Source organism: Balaenoptera musculus, chromosome X (genome assembly GCF_009873245.2).
Source record: "Balaenoptera musculus isolate JJ_BM4_2016_0621 chromosome X, mBalMus1.pri.v3, whole genome shotgun sequence".
Lineage (NCBI taxonomy): Eukaryota > Metazoa > Chordata > Mammalia > Artiodactyla > Balaenopteridae > Balaenoptera > Balaenoptera musculus.
The window spans coordinates 106217381-106238336 of record NC_045806.1 but is presented as its reverse complement, the minus strand read 5'-3'; the positions used below and the strand labels follow the sequence as shown (position 1 = coordinate 106238336).

Below are 20956 nucleotides of genomic sequence, written 5' to 3'. Positions count from 1 at the left end.
GGGCATGGGTTCAATCCTTGGTCAGGGAAATAAGATCCCACATGCTGCCCAGTGTGGCCAGAAGAAAAAAAAAAAAAAATACTGGAAGACAAACAAGCTGCTGCTTCCAGTGGCAAAAGATCACAGTTGGGTCAGGTGCTTCTCAAAGCACCTGCATATAATGGGGACTCTAGAAAGCCAAGCACAAGTCCAGGGACTCATGATCAGGAAAGACCTGAGAAAACCCTAAGCTTTCACCTCCAGCAGATTTTTAGGTTCAGTGTCAGCAGGAAGTCAAGGTTAAGGCAGTGTTGCAAAGGACCTATTGAATAAGCTTTAAAACACCTCCCCAAAACAGAGTCAATCTCTGCAAAGTCTGGCAGTGTATTTTCTTTTCTTCTTTTTTTTCTTTTTACTATTTTATTTATTTTTTGGCTCCATACATATAGGAATATCTCTGTCACACCTCTAGCTGACCACAAGCTAAAGAAACAGGGACAACAGAAACCACACACAAAAGAATAACAGCTTGAAAAAACAGGTTCGAAAAATCACTAAACAAACAACTACAACCCACAGCAAGCAAGAAAAATAACCCTGAGGAAAGTAAGGATCTGATTTTCAGAGTGATCACATTATAATATTCAAAATGTCCAGTTTTCAACAAAAATTTACAAGGCACATGAAGAAATGAAAAATATGATCCATTCACAGGGAAAAAAAGAAATTAACAGAAACTGACCCTATCAAAGCAGAGGCACTGCTTCCTCAACAAAAAAAGAATAACAATAAAAATATAGAAATTATAAAATAGAAGCAAATAGAATTTCTGACACTGAAAAGTACAATAACTGTAATAAATCACTAAATGGTTTCAAAAACAGATTTGAGTAGACAGAAGAAAGAATCAGTGAATTTGAAGGTAGCTCAATTGAAATTAACCAGTCTGAGGAACAGAAAGAAAAAATAGTGAAGAAAAATAAACAACATCCAAGAGACCTATGGGATACTATCAAGTATATCAACATATGCTTAATGGGAGTCCTAGAAGGAGAGGAGAGAGAAAAGGGAACAGAAAGACTATCTGAAAAATTAATGGCCAAATACTTTCTAGATTTCATAAAGATATAAATTTGTACAGCCAAGAAGCTCAACATACTCCAAACAGAATAAATATAAAGAGATCCATACTGAGACACATTATAATCAAATGATAAAAAGACAAAGCGTCTTTAAAGTCAAGAGACTGAAGCAATTTCTCAAGTACTACAAGGGACCCACCATAAGATTAACAGTCAATTTCTCATCAGACTTTGGATGCCAGAAAGCAGTGTGATATGTTTAAAGTTTTGAAAGAAAAAAAGTTGCATCAAAGAATTCTAATTATGCCAAAACTATCTCTCAACTATGAAAGAGAAATCAAGGCATTTCCAGAAAAACAAAAGCTGAGAGAATTTTTGTCTAGGAAACCGTCCCTCAGGTCCTTCAGGCTGAAATGAAAAGACGTTAGACAGTAATTAAAAGCCATATGAAGAAAACAAGAATAAAAGTAACTACATAAGTAAATATAAGAGATAAGTATTATTACTGTATTTTTGGTTTGTAACTCCTTGTTTTTTCCTACATTGTTTAAAAGTCCAATGAATTAAACAGTAGTTATACATCTATGTTAATGGGCAGTCTATGAAGATGTAATTTGTGACAACAACATAATGGGGGAGACATAAGCTGTATAAGAGTTTTTGTATATTATTAAAGCTGAATTAGCATTAATGCAAACTATATAGCCATAATTTTAAAACATTATTTGTAATATCCAGAGTAATGACTAGAAATATACAGAATAACTAAAAATATACAGAAAAGAAACTGAAGAAGGCATCAAAATGGTACACTGCCAAAAAAAAAAATCAAATAAACACAAGAGAATTCAGCTAAACAGGAAATAGAAAACAAAAATTATAAAATGTATAGAAAACAAATAAAAAATGGCAGAAGTCTTTCTTTATCAGTAACTACTTTAAATGTAAATGAGTTAAACACTGACTAAAAGACAGAGATTGACAGAAAAGATAAAATAACATGATCCAACCATACTATGTACCAGATACTCACTTCATATCCAAAGCTACAAATAAGTTGAGATTGAAAAACAGAAAACTATATTCTATGCAAACTGTAACCAAGAGAGCAGAGATGGCTATACTAACATTATACAAAATAGATTTTAAGTCAAAAAGTGTTACCAGAGGGCTTCCCTGGTGGCGCAGTGGTTGAGAATCTGCCTGCCAATGCAGGGGACACGGGTTCGAGCCCTGGTCTGGGAAGATCCCACATGCCGCGGAGCAACTGGGCCCGCGAGCCACAATTACTGAGCCTGCGCGTCTGGAGCCTGTGCTCCGCAACAAGAGAGGCCGCGACAGTGAGAGGCCCGCGCACCGCGATGAAGAGTGGCCCCCGCTTGCCACAACTAGAGAAAGCCCTCGCACAGAAACGAAGACCCAACACAGCCAAAAATAAATAAATAAATAAAATTAAAAAAAAAAAAAAAAAAAAAGTGTTACCAGAGACAAAGGACATTTTACACTGATAAAAAGGTCAATGTATCAAGAATACATAACAATTGTAAACATATGCACACTTAACAACAGGGCTCAAAAGCATATGAAGCAAAATTTGGCAGAACTGAAGAAAGAAAACGACAGTTAAACGTAATCAAAGACTCAATAACCCATTTATAATAATCGATAGATCAACCAAATGGATGATCAGTAAAAAAAAAATAGAGAACTTGAATAACAATATACAATTAGACCTAACAGACATAGGCAGAACCACTCCACACAGAAAGAGCATCATAAGCAATTCTTCTCAAGTGAACATGGAACACTCTCCATGATAGACCTTGTGTTAGGCAACAAAAAAATCTCAATACATTTAAAAAGATTACAGTCATACAAATTATCTTCTCTGACAACAATGAATTTTGTTGAAAGAAACTAGAAATAAAATTTTTATCAGAGGAAACTTGGAAAATTAACAAATATATGAAAATTAGACATCACACTCTCAAACAAGCAACAGATCAAAGAAATCATAGGAAAATTAGTAAATATTTAGAGCCCAGTGAAAACAAAACACAACATACGAAACCTTATTAGATACAGCAAAGGCACTACTTATATGGAACTATATACTGTACAAACTACATTAAGGGACTTCCCTGGTGGCACAGTGGTAAAGAATCTGCCTGCCGGGGGAGGAGCTTCAAGATGGCGGAAGAGTAAGAAGCAGAGATCAACTTCCGCCCCACAAATACATCAGAAACACATCTACATGTGGAACTACTCCTACAGAACACCTACTGAACACTGGGAGAAGACCTCAGACCTCCTCAAAGGCAAGAAACTCCCCACGTACCTGGGTAGGGTAAAAGAAAAAACAGAGACAAAAAAATAGGGATGGGACCTGCACCAGTGGGAGGGAGCCGTGAAGGAGGAAAGGTGTCCACACACTAGGAAAAGCCCCTGCGCGGGCGGAGACTGCGGGGGGGTGGAGGGGGAAGCTTCGGAGCCACGGAGGAGAGCACAGAAACAGGGGTGCGCAGGGCAAAGGGGAGAGATTCCCACACAGAGGCTCGGCGCCGAGCAGCACTCACCAGCCCGAGAGGCTTGTGTGCTCATCCGCCGGGGCGGGCGAGGGCTGGGAGCTGAGGCTCAGGCTTTGGTCAGATCCCAGGGAGAGGACTGGGGTTGGCGGCGTGAACACAGCCTGAAGGGGGCTAGTGCACCACGGCTAGCTGGGAAGGAGTCCAGGAAAGAGTATGGAGCTGCTGAAGAGACAAGAGACTTTTTTTGCCTCTTTGTTTCCTGGTGCTTGAGGAGAGGGGATTCAGAGCGCCGCTTAAAGGAGCTCCAGAGAGGGGCGCGAGCCGCAGCTATCAGCGCGGACCCCAGAGACAGGCATGAGATGCTAAGGCTGCTGCTGCCGCCACCAAGAAGCCTGTGTGCAAGCACAGGTCACTCTCCACACCTCCCCTCCCGGGAGCCGGTGCAGCCCGCCACGGCCAGGGTCCCGTGATCCAGGGACAACTTCCCCAGGAGAACACATGGCATGTCTCAGGCTGGTGCAACGTCACGCCGGCCTCTGACGCCGCAGGCTCACCCCACACTCCGTACCCCTCCCTCCCCCGGCCTGAGGGAGCCAGAGCCCCCGAATCAGCTGCTCCTTTAACCCCGTCCTGTCTGAGCGAAGAACAGACACCCTCAGGCGACCTACACGCAGAGGCGGGTCCAAATCCAAAGCTGAACCCCAGGAGCTGTGAGAACAAAGAAGAGAAAGGGAAATCTCTCCCAGCAGCCTCAGGAGCAGCGGATTAAATCTCCACAATCAACCTGATGTACCCTGCATCTGTGGAATACCTGAATAGACAACGAATCATCCCAAATTGAGGAGGGGACTTTAGAAGCAAAGATATTTATTTTTTTCCCTTTTTCTCTTTTTGTGAGTGTGTATGTGTATGCTTCTGTGTGTAATTTTGTCTGTATACCTTTGCTTTTACCATTTGTCCTAGGGTTCTGTCTGTCCATTTTTTTTATTACTTAAAAATATTGTTTTTTTCTTAATAATTACTTTTTATTTTTTATTTTAATTATTTTATTTTATTTTATTTTATCTTCTTTCTTTCTTTTTTTTCGCCCTTTTATTCTGAGCCGTGTGCAGGACAGGCTCTTGGTGCTCCAGCAAGGCATCAGGGCTGTGCCACTGAGGTGGGAGAGCCAAGTTCAGGACACTGGTACACAAGAGACCTCCCAGATCCACGGAATATCAAACGGTGAAAATCTCCCAGAGATCTCAATCTCAACGCCAAGACCCAGCTCCACTCAATGAACAGCAAGCTACAGTGCAGGACACCCTATGCCAAACAACTAGCAAGAAAGGAACACAACCCCATCCATTAGCACAGAGGCTGCCTAAAATCATAATAAGGCCACAGACACCCCAAAATACACCACCAGACGTGGACCTGCCCACCAGAAAGACAAGATCCAGCCTCATCCACCAGAACACAGGCACTAGTCCTCTCCACCAGGAAGCCTACACAACCCACTGAACCAACCTTAGCCACTGGGGGCAGACACCAAAAACAACAGGAACTACGAACCTGCAACCTGCGAAAAGGGGACCCCAAACACAGTAAGTTAAACAAAATGAGAAGACACAGAAACACACAACAGATGAGGAAGCAAGGTAAAACCCACCAGACCTAACAGATGAAGAGGAAAGAGGCAGTCTACCTGAAAAAGAATTCAGAGTAATGATAGTAAAGATGATCCAAAATCTTGGAAATTGAATGCAGACAATACAAAAAACGTTTACCAAGGACCTAGAAGAACTAAAGAGCAAACAAACAATGATGAAGAACACAATAAATGAAATTAAAAATTCTCTAGAAGGGATCAATAGCAGAATAACTGAGGCAGAAGAACGGATAAGTGACCTGGAAGATAAAATAGTGGAAATAACTACTGCAGAGCAGAATAAAGAAAAAAGAATGAAAAGAACTGAGGACAGTCTCAGACCTCTGGGACAACATTAAACGCACCAACATTCGTATTATAGGAGTCCCAGAAGAAGAAGAGAAAAAGAAAGGGACTGAGAAAATATTTGAAGAGATTATAGTTGAAAACTTCCCTCATATGGGAAAGGAAATAGTTAAACAACTCCAGGAAGCACACAGAGTCCATTATAGGATAAATCCAAGGAGAAACACGCCAAGACACATATTAATCAAACTATCAAAAATTAAATACAAAGAACAAATATTAAAAGCAGCAAGGGAAAAACAACAAGTAACACATAAGGGAATCCCCATAAGGTTAACAGCTGATCTTTCAGCAGAAACTCTGCAAGCCAGAAGGGAGTGGCAGGACATATTTAAAGTGATGAAAGAGAAAAACCTACAACCAAGATTACTCTACCCAGCAAGGATATTCAGATTTGACGGAGAAATTAAAAGCTTTACAGACACGCAAAAGCTAAGAGAATTCAGCACCACCAAACCAGCTTTACAACAAATGCTAAAGGAACTTCTCTAGGCAGGAAACACAAGAGAAGGGAAAGACCTACAATAATAAACCCAAAATAATTAAGAAAATGGTAATAGGAACATACATACCGATAATTACCTTAAAGGTAAATGGATTAAATGCTCCAACTAAAAGACATAGAATGGCTGAATGGATACAAAAACAAGACCCGTGTGTATGCTGTCTACAAGAGACCCACTTCAGACCTAGGGACACATACAGACTGAAAGTGAGGGGATGGAAAAAGATATTCCATGCAAATGGAAATCAAAAGAAAGCTGGAGTAGCAATTCTCATATCAGACAAAATAGACTTTAAAACAAAGACTATTACAAGAGACAAAGAAGAACACTACATAATGATCAAGGGATCAATCCAAGAAGAAGATATAACAATTTAAATATTTATCCACCCGACACAGGAGCACCTCCATACATAAGGCAAATACCAACAGCCATAAAAGGGGAAATCGACAGTAACACAATCATAGTAGGGGACTTTAACACCCCTTTCACCAATGGACAGATCATCCAAAATGAAAATAAATAAGGAAACACAAGCTTTCAATGATGCATTAAACAAGATGGGCTTAATTGATATTTATAGGACATTCCATGCAAACACAACAGAATACACAATCTTCTCAAGTGCTCATGGAACATCCTCCAGGATAGATCATATCTTGGGTCACAAATCAAGCCTTGCTAAATTTAAGAAAATTGAAATTGTATCAGCTATCTTTTCCGACCACAATGCTATGAGACTAGATAACAATTACAGGAAAAAATCTATAAGAAATACAAACACATGGAGGCTAAACAACACACTACTTAATAACCAAGAGATCACTGAAGAAATCAAAGAGGAAATCAAAAAATACCTAGAAACAAATGACAATGAAAACACAATGACCAAAACCTATTAGATGCAGCAAGAGCAGTTCTAATAGGGAAGTTTATAGCTATACAAGCCTACCTTAAGAAACAAGAAACATCCCAAATAAACAACCTAAGCTTATACCAAAAGCAATTAGAGAAGGAAGACCAAAAACCCCCAAAGTTAGCAGAAGGAAAGAAATCATAAAGATCAGATCAGAAATAAATGGAAAAGAAATGAAGGAAATGATAGCAAAGATCAATAAAACTAAAAGCTGGTTCTTTGAGAAGATAAACAAAATTGATAAACCATTAGCCAGACTCATCAAGAAAAAAAGGGAGGAGACTCAAATCAATACAATTAGAAATGAAAAAGGAGAAGTAACCACTGACACTGCAGAAATACAAAGGATCATAAGAGATTACTACAAGCAACTCTATGCCAATAAAATGGACAACCTGGAAGAAATGGACAAATTCTTAGAAATACACAACCTTCTGAGACTGAACCAGGAAGCAAGAGAACATATGAACAGACCAATCACAAGCACTGAAATTGAAACTGTGATTAAAAATCTTCCAACAAACAACAGCCCAGGACCAGATGGCTTCACAGGCGAATTCTATCAAACATTTAGAGAAGAGCTAACACCTATCCTTCTCAAACTCTTCCATAACATAGCAGAGGGAGGAACACTCCCCAACTCATTCTACGAGGCCACCATCACCCTGATACCAAAACCAGACAAAGATGTCACAAAGAAAGAAAACTACAGGCCAATATCACTGATGAACATGGATGCAAAAATCCTCAACAAAAGACTAGCAAACAGAATCCAACAGCACATTAAAAGGATCATACACCATGATCAACTGGGGTTTATCCCAGGAATGCAAGGATTCTTCAATATACACAAATCAATCAACGGGATACACCATATAAACAAATTGAAGGAGAAAAACCATATGATCATCTCAATAGATGCAGAGAAAGCTTTCAACAAAATTCAACACCCAATTATGATAAAAACCCTCCAGAGAGTAGGCATAGAGGGAACTTTCCTCAACATAATAAAGGCCATGTATTACAAACCCACAGCCAACATCGTCCTCAATGGTGAAAAACTGAAACCATTTCCACTAAGGTTAGGAACAAGACAAGGTTGCCCACTCTCACCACTATTATTCAACATAGTTTTGGAAGTGTTAGCCACAGCAATCAGAGAAGAAAAAGAAATAAAAGGAATCCAAATCAGAAAAGAAGAAGTAAAGCTGTCACTGTTTGCAGATGACATGATACTATACATAGAGAATCCTAAAGATGCTACCAGAAAACTACTAGAGCTAATCAATGAATTTGGTAAAGTAGCAGGATACAAAATTAATGCACAGAAATCTCTACCATTCCTATATACTAATGATGAAAAATCTGAAATTAAGAAAACACTCCCATTTACCATTGCAACCAAAAGAATAAAATATCTAGGAATAAACCTACCTAAGGAGACAAAAGACCTGTATGCAGAAAATTATAAGACACTGATGAAAGAAATTAAAGATGATACAAACAGATGGAGAGATATACCATGTTCTTGGATTGGAAGAATCAACATTGTGAAAATGACTATACTACCCAAAGCAATCTACAGATTCAATGCAATCCTTATCAGACTACCACTGGTATTTTTCACAGAACTAAAACAAAAAATTTCACAATTTGTATGGAAACACAAAAGACCCCGAATAGCCAAAGCAATCTTGAGAAAGAAAAACGGAGCTGGAGGAATCAGGCTCCCGGACTTCAGACACAAAAACAGAAATATAGATCAATGGAACAGGATAGAAAGCCCAGAGATAAACCCACGCACATATGGTCACCTTATCTTTGATAAAGGAGGCAAGAATATACAGTGGAGAAAAGACAGCCTCTTCAATAAGTGGTGCTGGGAAAACTGGACAGCTACATGTAAAACAATGAAATTAGAACACTTCCTAACACCATACACAAAAATAAACTCAAAATGGATTAAAGACCTAAATGTAAGGCCAGACACCATCAAACTCTTAGAGGAAAACATAGGCAGAACACTCTATGACATAAATCACAGCAAGATCCTTTTTTGACCCACCTCCTAGAGAAATGGAAATAAAAACAAAAATAAACAAATGCGACTAATGAAACTTAAAAGCTCTTGCACAGCAAAGGAAACCATAAACAAGACAAAAAGACTACCCTCAGAATGTGAGAAAATCTTTGCAAATGAAGCAACTGACAAAGGATTAATCTCCAAAACATACAAGCAACTCATGCAGCTCAATATCAAAAAAACAAACAACCCAATCCAAAAATGGGCAGAAGACCTAAATAGACATTTCTCCAAAGAAGATATACAGATTGCCAACAAACACATGAAAGAATGCTCAACATCATTAATCATTAGAGAAATGCAAATCAAAACTACAATGAGATATCATCTCACACGGGTCAGAATGGCCATCATCAAAAAATCTACAAACAGTAAATGCTGGAGAGGGTGTTGAGAAAAGGCAACCCTCTTGCATAGTTGGTGGGAATGTAAATTGATACAGCAACTATGGAGAACAGTATGGAGGTTCCTTAAAAAACTAAAAAAGAATTACCATATGACCCAGCAATCCCACTACTGGGCATATACCCTGAGAAGGCCATAATTCAAAAAGAGTCATGTACCAAAATGTTCACTGCGGCTCTATTTACAATAGCCAGGACATGGAAGCAACCTAAGTGTCCATCAACAGATGAATGGATAAAGAAGATGTGGCACATATATACAATGGAATATTACTCAGCTATAAAAAGGAACAAAACTGAGTTATTTGTAGTGAGGTGGATGGACCTAGAGACTGTCATACAGAGTGAAGTAGTCAGAAAGAGAAAAACAAATACCACATGCTAACACATATATGTGGAATCTAAAGAAAAGAAAAAAAAATGATCAGAAGAACCTAGGGGCAAGACGGGAATAAAGACACAGACCTACTAGAGAATTGACTTGAGGATATGGGGAGGGGGAAGGGTAAGCTGTGACAAAGTTGAGAGAGTGGCATGGTCATATATACACTACCAAACGTAAAATAGATAGCTAGTGGGAAGCAGACACATAGCACAGGGAGATCAGCTCGGTGCTTTGTGACCACCTAGACGGGTGGGATGGGGAGGGTGGGAGGGAGGGAGATGCAAGAGGGAAGGGATATGGGGACATATGTATATTTATAGCTGATTCACTTTGTTGTGGACCAGAAACTAACACACCATTGTGAAGCAATTATACTCCAATAAAGATGTTAAAAAAAAAAAAAAAAAGAATCTGCTTGCCAATGCAAGGGACATGGGTTCGAGCCCTGGCCTGGGAAGATCCCACATGCCGCGGAGCAACTAAGCCGGTGCACCACAACTACCGAGCCTGCGCTCTAGAGCCCGTGTGCCACAACTACTGAAGCCCACGCACCTAGAGCCCATTCTCCACAACAAGAGAAGCCACCGCAGTGAGAAGCCCACGTACCGCAACGAAAAGTAGCCCCCGCTCGCCACAACTAGAGAAAGCCACATGCAGCAACGAAGACCCAATGCAGACAAAAATAAATAAATAAATATTTTTTAATCTTAAAAAAAAAATCATCTGACAAATTCCAACACTCTTTGATGATAAAAACCCTCAAAACTTAGGAATATAAGGGACCTTTTGTCAACATGATAAAGACATTCATGACAAACCCACAGCTAACATTATACTCAATGGTGAAAAACTGAAAGCTTTTCCCCTAAGTTCAGGAAGAAAACTAGGAACTCACTTTCACCCTGTTATTCAACATAGTATCAGGAAGTTCTAGCTAGATAAGTTGGAAAGAGGAAGAAATAAAACTATCTAAATCGGAAAAGAAGAAGTAAAACTAAATCTATTCATAGACAAAATGACCTTATATATAGAAACTGCTAAAGAATTCACACACACCAAAAAATATATATATTAAAGCTAAAAGACCAAATCAGTAGAACTGCAGGATACAAGATGAATATATACAAGTCACTTGTTTTTCTATACAATGCCAATGCACAATCAGAAAAGGAAATTAAGAAAACAATTCAATTTACTATATGACCAAAAACAATAAAATACTTAGGAATCAATGTAGAAGAATTTTACAGTGAAAATTACAAAATATTGTTCAAGCACATTCAAAAGACCTAAATAAGTGGAACGATATCCTATGTTCATAAATAGGAAGACTTAATATTGTAAAATGGCAATACTACTCAAACTAATCTACAGATTCAGTGCACTTCCTATCAAAATCCCAATGGCTTTTTGTGCAGATATGGAAATGCCAATCTTTAAATTCATGTGGAATTGCAAGGAAACCCAAATAGCAGAGACAATATTGAAAAAAAAGAACAAAGTTGGAGGATTCACATTTCCTGATTTCAATATTTACCATAAAGCTACAGTAATTAAAACAATGTGGTGGTGGCATAAGGATAGGCATATCAATCCATGAAACAGAACTGAGAGTCCAGAAATAAACCAAGACATGTATGTTCAACTGATTTTCAACAAGGATGCCAAGATCATTCAATGGGGAAAGAATAGTTATTTTCAACAAGTGGTGCTGGAACAACTGGATATCCACATGAAAAGAATCAAGCTGTTCCCTATATCACGCCATATACAAAAATTTACTCAAAATGAATTAAAGACATTCATTCAAGAATTGAAACTGTACAACTCTTAGAAGAAAACAAAGGCAAATTTTCAAGTTTTGGGTTTTGGCAATGGCTTCCTAAGTATGACACCAAAAGCATAAGCAACAAAATTAAAAACAGACAAAATGGACTTCATCAAAATTAAATACTTCTGTGCATCAAAGGATACTATCAAGAAAGTGAAAACAAGCTACAATAGTGAATTGAATAAACTTGTTTCCTCCTATCTGCTCATAGCATTTTCCAGTGTGTCTCTTAATGATTTAATTCTGCCTTGCATAGTGCTGGCATCTCTTATTCTTTTTTTACTCTTTACAACTCTCAAGTGAGTGGCTTGCATATGAAGGTGATCAATAAAGTTTTAAGTATCGAATGAATGCTAGTTTATCCTCAGTTTCCCTGATATCATCATTTAGGAATACATGAAAACAATGGCTTGGTAATGGAGAAATAATTCTAAGGAAATGTGCCATAAAGGAGTAAGCAAACTCACTTTAGTATAGTAAGGAATACATCCTACAGAAGTAAATTTTAAACCAAATTTTGAAGGAAGTAAGGAAGTGCTTCACTGGTGCTTAGTGGAAATGAATCTATAGAGGAGTAGATGTAAAAATAATGGAATCAATAAAGACAAAAGCAGAAAGTAATATTGGTGTGAAATGAGGTGACCAAGAAAAGAGACGCAGGACTCTGGCTGCGAGGAATAGAAAATCCAGGGTTATAAGCAACAAATAAAAGGCATTTTGGGGCTTCCCTGGTGGCGCAGTGGTTGAGAATCTGCCTGCTAATGCAGGGGACACGGGTTCAAGCCCTGGTCTGGGAAGATCCCACATGCTGCGGAGCAACTAGGCCCGTGAGCCACAACTACTGAGCCTGCGCGTCTGGAGCCCATGCTCCGCAACAAGAGAGGCTGCAATAGTGAGAGGCCCGTGCACCGCGATGAAGAGTGGCCCCCACTCGCCGCAACTAGAGAAAGCCCTCGCACAGAAACGAAGACCCAACACAGCCATAAAATAAATAAATAATTTTTTTTTTAAAAAGGCATTTTGGGGCTTCACTGGTGGCGCAGTGGTTGAGAATCTGCCTGCTAATGCAGGGGACACGGGTTCGAGCCCTGGTCTGGGAAGATCCCACATGCCGCGGAGCAGCTGGGCCCGTGAGCCACAACTACTGAGCCTGCGCGTCTGGAGCCTGTGCCCCGCAACGGGAGGGGCCGCGATAGTGAAAGGCCCGCGCACCGCGATGAAGAGCGGTCCCCGCACCGCGATGAAGAGTGGCCCCCGCTTGCCGCAACTAGAGAAAGCCCTCGCACGAACCGAAGACCCAACACAGCCAAAAAATAAATAAATAAATAAATAAATAAATAAAGTAGCTATTAAAAAAAAAAAAAAGGCATTTTGTTAATTGTTTAGGCAAGCCAGAGGAGACAGATTTTTTTTCTAACATCTTGTCTATCAAATCAAAGGGATTAGACATGATGTCATACATCTCATAGTACCAGATGAAACCTACTGTGTGAAATATGTATGAACATATACCATTGATATGTTACACTGAGCCTATGAGACAATCCACGCCACATGGCAGTATCTCACAATATAACTGAACAAGTGAGGTTATAGATTATCCTAAAGCCTTAGTTCTAGTTTTTAGAAAGACAGGATTCATTTTGCAATAGAAATAAATCATTCATACATTTTACTAATGTCATTGTCATATATGGCCATCAAAATACCCTGCAGCAGGCAAAATCAGTCATCATAATTTGATGGGACTATTTTATGTGTGTGTGTGTGTGTGTGTGTGATCAATAAACATTGCTACAAGCATGTTTATTTAAGTGTATCGAAACCTGCTTTAGCAGTCTATCAATTGATGTTTTTCATGATTCAGTCTGGTGATTGTCGACTGTTGACTTTTGTTGTTTCATTTTGTCTTTGTGTACAGGCAGAGTCTTACTGGATTTCAATTTCTCTATCAGCTAAGTGGAGACAGCAGTACTAGCCATGACAACCTCCCTTCCCAACCCAAAATGATAACAAAGACACGTTAGAGCTAGACTGCTGATGGCTTCTTCCAAACTGCCTGGGTGACAAGGAAAAATTCACAACAGACGCTTATTAATGAAGAACAACCTACAAGTATATTAAACGTTTCACTTATCCACTTAAGTACTTTTAAAGCCCTTTTAACTTTGACAAGCATAAAGGAAAAAAATCTTGACAATGATCAAGAGTGGAAAAACATGGATGCAATTTGTTTTTTGGTTTTTTGGTTTTTGTTTTTTTTGGCTGCGTTGCTGTGCGCAGGCTTTTCTCTAGTTGCGGCGAGCGGGGGCTACTCTTTGTTGCGGTTCATGGGCTTCTCATTGCGGTGGCTTCTCTTGTTGCGGAGCACGGGCTCTAGGCACACGGGCTTCAGTAGTTGTGGCACATGGGCTCAGTAGTTGTGGTTCGTGGGCTCTAAAGCACAGGCTCAGTAGTTGTGGCACATGGGCTTAGCTGCTCCATGGCATGTGGGATCTTCCAGGTCCAGGGCTCGAACCCATGTCCCCTGCATTGGTAGGCAGATTCTTAACCACTGCGCCACCAGGGAAGTCATGGATGCAATTTGGTTGCCTACCAAATAAATGAAGGACAAACTAAATAACCCTTCCATGTCGAGATGATGATACAGCTTGAAAAGGAATCTGACAGTATCTGAGTTTAAGTGTATTTACTTCATAGAAAGCAGATTGATTCTTCAGGCTTTAAAAAGAATAGAGAGACTTCCCTGGCGGTCCAGTGGTTCAGACTCCACTTTCCAATGCCAGGGGCGTGGGTTTGACCCCTGGTGCTGGAACTAAGATCCCACATGCCATGCGGTGCGTCCAAAAAAAAAGAAAACAAAGATGTTTTGCTTGGAGTAAGGAAGGCTGTGGGATCCTCCCATTATTTTTGTACCTTGAACCCACCTTTCTCATATGGCAGGGGTCATTCTTCCTTTAATCCTCCTATACGCCCCCCAAAAACCTGCAACTCAGAAAACAACAAAAACCTTCCATCTAGGTTAAGATAAGTATTCCAAATGCCACCACAGGAAAAACTTAAAGACAAAAGTTAAAAAAACACACAAAAAAATCTACATCTAAAATCAACACAACTTGTTTTAATGTATATGAATACAGCATTTACCCTGATTCATTTGCACCTGGATAGGAGAGTGTGGTTTGCAATGCACTTTTAAATAAACTAACTCATTTTGTCCTCACCTAGAAACTCTGAAGTTGGGCAGAGGGTGGGAAATGTTAGCATTCTCATTTCACAAAAGAGGAGACTTAGTGAGGTGAAGTAATTCGCTCAAAGTAACACAAGGAAGTGGCAAAGCTAGAACCATAAGGAAGGTCTCCAGATTCTAAATCCTGTCCTTTTTTCCCACTGTGAATCGTCACCGGCCTCATAGTAACATATTTATATAAACGTTTTCGAGTTTCTGAAGTGCTTTCACATATATTAGGTGGAACCACATGAAACATTTTTTAACCAACCAAAATGGCAATTTCATATGATTCAAACACTGACTTTTATTTTCACAAGGTTCCTTCCTCGCTGTCCTCCTACTTTCCTGCAGGCGCCGCCTCTCACATCACCCTCATCCCCAAACACTTTAACATAACCAGGGACTACTGTTGCCAGATGCTCTCAATTTAGGAAGAGCCACATGTTGTGAATTTTTAATTACTCCCTCCTTTCTAATTTATTCACTCTTTGCCCTCTTCTATCTAGATTCTCTAAATGACTGATAAATGACTTCACACAAGAGTTCTAATAACTGAGATGAGCAACATGTTACCTCTCAGAAAGGCACTTGCCCTAATCTTTTGTAGGCCATTAATTCAAAGGAATAAATCTCTAATGAATCTCTAAACCAGTATTTGAGTATAATGGTGGTGTCCCTTACAATGGTGTCACTCATTTCCCACCAAGAAGCTAACGTTTATTTGGAAGATTTCCTCTTGATTACTCACGCTTTTCTCTCTCCATCCTTTCCCTCTTTCCCCCTTCCCTCTCTCTCCCTTGTCTCTCGCGTTCTCTCTTCTTTGTTTCTACTATCCTTCTCCTCAAAAGCTTTCCCTTCCTTCTTTCCTTTCCCTCCTTCTCCAGGGTAGCCCTTTCCTATTTCAGGCCTTCTTTCTCACTACCTACCAAATAATTTAGCCTGTCAGTATCCACAGGGCAATACTTAGAACTTCTAATTTTCGTCTGTCCTAAAGAAGTGATTGGCTTTAAATTTAAAACTATTCGTAGTGTGCCCAGTGGTCCGTGGATCTCTTGATTCAACATTATTTGTATCGAACAGACCCGGGGACGCCCCTTCTTTCAGCCTCTGACCACCCTCCAGCCTCTTTTCCAGTTGCAAACTCCGGGGCCATCTTCTGTGCCCTCCTCGGCCTCCCGGACAAGCAAACGCCATTTTTTTTTTTTTGCTTAACTCCTTACTGCTGACCAACCATGGGCCCCCAGATTTGTCAGAATCATTCCACTGAGGTGGAGGCCGCCGTCAACCGCGGGGTCAACCTGCATGCGGTTGACCCACACCTACCTCTCTCTGGGCTTCTATTTCCACCGCGAGGATGAGGCTGTGGAGGGCGCCAAGCCTCTTCTGAAGACGCAAAACCGGCACCGTGGCTGTGCCCTCTTCCAGGACGTGCAAAAGCCGTCCGAAGATGAATGGGGTAAAACCCTGGACGCTAAGGAAGCTGCCACGGCCCCGGAGAAGAACCTGAGCCAGGCCCTTGAGGACCTGCGTGCCCTGTATTCCGGCCGTGCAGACCGCCCACCCCTGTGACTTCCTGGAGAGCCGCTTCCTGGAGGAGCAGCTGAAACTCATCAAGAAGATGGCGACCAGCTGACTGACCCCGCCTGAGGGGGGAGGGGATGCTGAGCCAGTAGCTCTCCGAAAGTCTCCCTCTCAATCCTCTGGCGCCCAGCAGCCTTTGAAGGGGCCCCTCTGCATCCCCCTGCTGTCAGCGGCTTCTGCCGGAGCCTCTCCCTTCAGCCCCCAGGCATCAGCCCCCAGGCAGCTTTTTAACCACGCTGGAGCCCTCGCCCAAGCCGCAAACCAAAAGGAAACAAAGCTTTTTGCTGAAAACATCAACAACAAAGCAAAAACAACCACAACAATAAAAAAAACCAATTCAAGTCAATAGTAAATACTGACTATTTTCTATATGCAGGCACTGAGTTGGTTACCGTGCCAAGCCTTTTATTTAGTACTTACGTATTGTTCCTAATTGTACGCATCATTTTATATGCATTCATGTTTAAATTAACTTCTCTTTGGAGATGATTGTAGATTCACATGCAGTTGTAACGAATAATAAAGAGAGCTCCTGTGTGTACCCTTTACACATTTCCCCCAATGGTGATACCTACCCAAACTATAGTACAAAATCACCACCAAGATATTGACATTAATACGGTCAAGATACAGAACATTTCCATCACCACAGGGATCCCTCATTTTGCCCTTTTATAGCCACACCCAACACATCCTCCCAAACCCTCTGCCCTGTCCCTGACCTCTGGTCATTATTGATCAGTTTGCTGCGTCTATAGTTTTGCAAGTTCAAGAACGTTGCATAAACTGAATTGTATAATATGTAAGGTGTTAGTATCAGCTATTTTTCACTAAGTATAATTCTCTGGAGATTCATTTAGGTTGTTACTTGTATCAATGTTCCATTCCTTTTTATTTCCAAGTAGTATTCCAAGGTATGTATGTACCACAGTTTAACCATTCATCCACTGAACAACATTTGGGTTATTTTCAGTTTGGAGCTATTACAAATAAATCTGCTATAAATATTCACGTACAAGTTTTTGTTTGAACATAATTTTTCATTTTTCTGAGATAAATGTCTAGGAGTACAATTGCTGGGTTGTATGCTAATCACAAGTTTGGGGGGGTTGTTTTTTGTTTGTTTGTTTTTAACTGACAAACTTTTGCAGAGTTGCTATACTATTTCACATTTCACTGTCAGTTGTATGAGCAATCTAGATTCTCTGCATCCTTGCAAGCATTTGGTGTTGTTACTATTTCTATAGTGTATATATTTTATATAGTGTCTATTTAACCATTCTGATAGGTGTGTGGTAAAATCTCATTCTAGTTTTCATTTGCACTCACTAATGGCTAATGTTTTGAATATTTTTTCATGTGCTTATTTACCATCTGTACGTCTTCTTTTGTGACTTGTCTCAATGTCTTTTGCCCATTTGGGGTTTCTTTTAACTGTTGAGTTTTGAGAGTTCTTTACATATGCTAGATATGAATCCTTTGTCAAATATATGATTTGCAAATAATTTCTCCCAGTCTATAATTTACACCTTCGTCCTTTCAAGGGATTTTTCACAGAGCTAAAATTTTTAATTCTATGAATTTCAGTTTATCAAGTTTTACCAAAAGTTCTTAGAGGATATTATTTTAATTTCTATAAAGCTAAAAAGATATGTATGTATGGAGAATAGCATACATATACAAAACACATTGACACTCTTGTGTTGAACCACTCTTGCAATTACTATGATAAATCCCACTTGGGTATAGTGTGTAATCCTTTTAATATGCTGCTGGATTTAATTTGCTAATACTTCGTTGACGATTTTTACATCTATATTCATAAGAGATAGTGGTAGATAGTTTTCTTTTTTACATTATCTTTGTCTAGTTTTAGTATCAGAGTTAACAGTAGCTTCATAAAATGAGTTAGCAAGTGTTTGCTACTTAAATTTTTTGGAAGAAATTTTATGGAATTGGTGTTAATCCTCTTTAAATACATGGTAGAATTCTCGTCCTGAAGACTTCTTTGGGAGCATTTTTAACTTATGAATTCAATTTCCTTAATATTTGTGTGGCTATTCAAACTAAATATTTCCTATTGAATAAATTGTGATAATTTGTGTTTTTCAAGGAAGTGATCCATTTCATGTAAATTGTCAAATTTATTTTTGAATAGTTGTTTATATTATTCCCTTATTATCTTTCTCATGTCTGCAGGGTCTTTAGTGATATCCTGTTTAATTCCTGATATTGATAATTTGTATCTTATCTCTTCTTTCTGTCAGTCTTGCTAGAAATTTGTAGAAGTTATTGGTCTTTTAAAAGAATCAGCTCTTTCTTTCATTTATTTTCTCTATTGTTTTTCTGTTTTTAATTTCATTGATTTCAGCTCTTATCTTTATTATTTTCTTCCTTCAGCTTGCTTTGGATTTATCTTGCTCTTCTTTTTTTCTAGGTTCTTCAGATAAGAGACTAGTTTATTGCTTTGAAATGTTTCCTCTTTTTTAATGTATGCCTAAGTGCTGTAAATTTCCCTCTCAGCACTGCTTTAGTGGTGTGCCACAAATTTTAATGTTGGATTTTCATTTTCATTCAGTTTAATATATTTTTATTTCCTTTAATACTTCCTCTTTGACCCATGGATTATCTAGAAGTATGTCTGTTTCCCAAGTGTTCTGGGATTTTCCTATTATCTTCTTGTTATTGATTCCTACTGTGATTCCATTGTGGTCAGAGAACATACTCTGTATGATTTCAGTTACTTTAAAAATTTTGAGGTTTGTTTTATGGCCCAAGATATGGTCTATCTTGGTATATCTTCCATGGGAACCTGAAAAGAATGTGTTTTCTGCTTTGGGGTGATAAAGTGCTCTATAAAGATCAATTAGATCAGCTTGTTTGATGTTATTGTTGAGTTCTATACTCTTGTGGATTTTCTTTCTAGTTGTTCTGTAAGTTGTTGAGAGGGGGTATTGAAGTCTCCAATTATAATTGTGGATTTGCATATTCCTTCTTTCAATCCTATTTGTTTTTGCTTAACATATTTTGCTATTTTGTTGTTTGATGCGTTCACATCTAGATTGCTGTATCTTTTTGAACTGACAATTTTACAATATATAATGCCCCTTCCTGTATCTGGTAATTTTCTTTGCTCTTTAGTTTACTTTATCTAATATTAATACACCTACTCTTGCTTTCTTTTGATTGTTTGAATTATAAATATTTTTCCATCCTCTTGCTTTCAACCTGCCTATACTGTTATATTTGTAGTGAGTCTCTCATATGTAGTATATAGTTGGATTTTAATTGGTATATTTAGATCATGTATTTTTAAGGTAATTTTTGATATCTTATAGCTTAAGTCTGCCATTTATTTTCTGTTTCTTCTGTTTTTCATTTCTCTGATTGCTTTGTCCTGCCTTTCTGTGGTTTACTCAAACAGTTTTTAAAATTTAATTTTCATTTATCAAGAGTGTTTTTGAGTATGTCTGTTTCTGTAACTTTTTAACAGTTGCTCTTGGTGTTACATAATATACATAACTTATCCTTGTCCCTGCTGAGCAGAGTGAGTGTTCTGTTTACCCATTATGCCTTCTCTGATACCTCACAAGCTTAGAAGCATAGAAGTACCTCCTTATTGCTCCTCATAAGGCCTCCACTGTCACTAAGGGTGGTGGCCTTATTACCACTGCAAGGTGGTGAAAGTCCTGAGTCTCCACTAGGCCTCCACTGATCCCTCCTCAGTTGGGGAGGTGGGGGAAGGACACCTCAGTACTCCACACAGTCTCCAGCGACACCACTGGACAGGACACTTACTTGTTACCACCAGTTGGGGATAAAAGTCTCAGCACCTTACTCAGCCTTTTTTGACACTACCGCAAAGGGCGCAGGGAGGAGTGGGGCACCTTTTGACAGCCTAGAAAGAGTGCAAGTCTAGGCTCCTCCTTTTGCCTGTGCTGGTGGGAGTGGGTGCACAGTTTTTTCTGTGGTGTTTCTGGTTATAGTCCAAAAGTTTTCTGTCTTACTAGGCTACCCCTTTCCTGGTCTTTCGACTAGAGAAAGCAGGCTATTTTTTCAATGTCTGTGCCTGTTGATGTTTCTAGGTTGCTGGTTTCTTCAGGACCCAGTCTAGAAGAGGTGAAATAAAAATAAAGCCAAGGGAACTCACTGCTATGTCACTCTTTGAGTTCACAGTTTACCAGCTGATCTGCCTTCTATTCATCTCTCAGAGTCTTCTTGCCTTTGTTTCATATATCATATCATACCCACAGTTTTTAGTTACACTCAGCAGGAAAAATAGGGGAAAGTACGTCTACTCTATCTTCTTGGAAGTGGAACTTGTCCAATAGTGTTATTTTAACTTCACAGCAACGCTCAAAGTTTGATCCTATCATTGTTCCCATTTTATATTCCTTTAAAAAAATTGAGGCCCATAGAAGTTACCCAAACTG

General features: G+C 39.3%; 1 pseudogene; it reads left to right on the top strand.

Moving 5' to 3' along the window:
* The first annotated feature begins 16174 nt into the window (after window positions 1-16174).
* On the top strand, window positions 16175-16575 carry LOC118888359 (annotated as a pseudogene).
* Window positions 16576-20956: the final 4381 nt, after the last annotated feature.